The sequence below is a fragment of the Berghia stephanieae genome, chromosome 11 (assembly GCF_034508935.2).
Source record: "Berghia stephanieae isolate SIO BIC M18660-M18661 chromosome 11, UCSD_Bste_1.3, whole genome shotgun sequence".
Taxonomy (NCBI): Eukaryota; Metazoa; Mollusca; class Gastropoda; order Nudibranchia; family Aeolidiidae; genus Berghia; species Berghia stephanieae.
In genome coordinates, this window is record NC_088370.1 from 2,630,641 (window position 1) to 2,632,763 (window position 2,123).

A 2,123-nucleotide genomic window follows, 5' to 3' on the forward strand; every position below is an offset into this window, starting at 1 on the left:
AAAATATAAATGTAAAAAAAGGAATATTTATACGTTTCGGATGAATGAATAGACTGGAAATATTAGACTGTCGTACTGCGAAGAAAATAAAAAAATACGTATTGAAAATTTTGGCCAGAAAACTTGTCCTTCACATATCGATCGATAAAAAAAGAATCTCATCTTGGCAAAAAAAAAAATTTCTCAAACCTGGGACTTCGGCGAAGTCTTTTTGCCAAGATGAGATTCTTTTTTATCGATCGATATGTGAAGGACGAGTTTTATGGCCAAATTTTTAATTCATGATTTTTACGTGTTTTTGTTTGTTTTTTTCACTTCACAGGGCGTCAGTCCAGATATGGCACCCCGATTATGAATCAGCTTCACGCTTGAGAGGTTTTTGTACGTATCACAGGTAATTGCATTAATTTTAAGTCAACTTGGCGAGGCTATGTGGTCTTGTAGTATGACACTCGCTTTGAGATCGTAAGGTCCTGGGTTCGAGCCTCGCTCGGCACATAGTTGAGTCCTTGGAATAGAGGAAAAAGACTCTTTACTCAAATTCTCTCACCGTACTGAGGTGTAAAATGAGTACCTGGCCGTCAACAGCGTTGTGTCGGTCGGGGGAAAATTGTAATATCGCCTAACAGGCGTTATGTCTCGTTCTACATGTTTCGTGTTGCTGTTGGTCAGGGACCTTTTGTATAGCGCTTTGAGCACATTTAGTGGATATTGCGCTATATAAAAGCTCAATTTAATTTAGAACTGTAACCCATCGTCGCTATACGGTATTTCGTCGAGGTGGTTTATACGCTGACAAAACAAAATTGAACTTATAGTATAGAATGAACGAAGTTTGACGTCACTCAGATCTTTATTATTGTTTTTAGACAGCCATTTTTGACGCCACTCAGATCTTTATTATTGTTTTAGACAGCCATTTTTGACGCCACTCAGATCTTTATTATTGTTTTTAGACAGCCATTTTTGACGCCACTCAGATCTTTATTATTGTTTTTAGACAGCCATTTTTGACGTCACTCAGATCTTTATTATTGTTTTTAGACAGCCATTTTTGACGCCACTCAGATCTTTATTATTGTTTTTAGACAGACATTTTTGACGCCACTCAGATCTTTATTATTGTTTTTGCAGCCATTTTTGACGCACTCAGATCTTATTTTTGACGCCACTCAGATCTTTATTATGTTTTTAGACACCCATTTTTGACGCCACTCAGATCTTTATTATTGTTTTTAGACAGCCATTTTTGACGCCACTCAGATCTTTATTATTGTTTTTAGACAGCCATTTTAGACGCCACTCAGATCTTTATTATTGTTTTTAGACAGCCATTTTTGACGTCACTCAGATCTTTATTATTGTTTTTAGACACCATTTTTGACGCCACTCAGATCTTTATTATTGTTTTTAGACAGCCATTTTTTGACGCCATCAGATCTTTATTATTGTTTTTAGACAGCCATTTTAGACGTCACTCAGATCTTTATTATTGTTTTTAGACAGCCATTTTTGACGCCACTCAGATCTTTATTATTGTTTTTAGACAGCCATTTTTGACGCCACTCAGATCTTTATTATTGTTTTTAGACAGCCATTTTTGACGCCACTCAGATCTTTATTATTGTTTTTAGACAGCCATTTTTGACGCCACTCAGATCTTTATTATTGTTTTTAGACAGCCATTTTTGACGCCACTCAGATCTTTATTATTGTTTTTAGACAGCCATTTTTGACGCCACTCAGATCTTTATTATTGTTTTTAGACAGCCATTTTAGACGTCACTCAGATCTTTAACATTGTTTTTAGACAGCCATTTTTGACGCCACTCAGATCTTTATTATTGTTTTTAGACAGCCATTTTTGACGCCACTTAGATCTTTATTATTGTTTTTAGACAGCCATTTTTGACGCCACTTAGATCTTTATTATTGTTTTTAGACAGCCATTTTTGACGCCACTCAGATCTTTATTATTGTTTTAGACAGCCATTTTTGACGCCACTCAGATCTTTATTATTGTTTTAGACAGCCATTTTTGACGCCACTCAGATCTTTATTATTGTTTTTAGACAGCCATTTTTGACGCCACTCAGATCTTTATTATTGTTTTTAGACAGCCA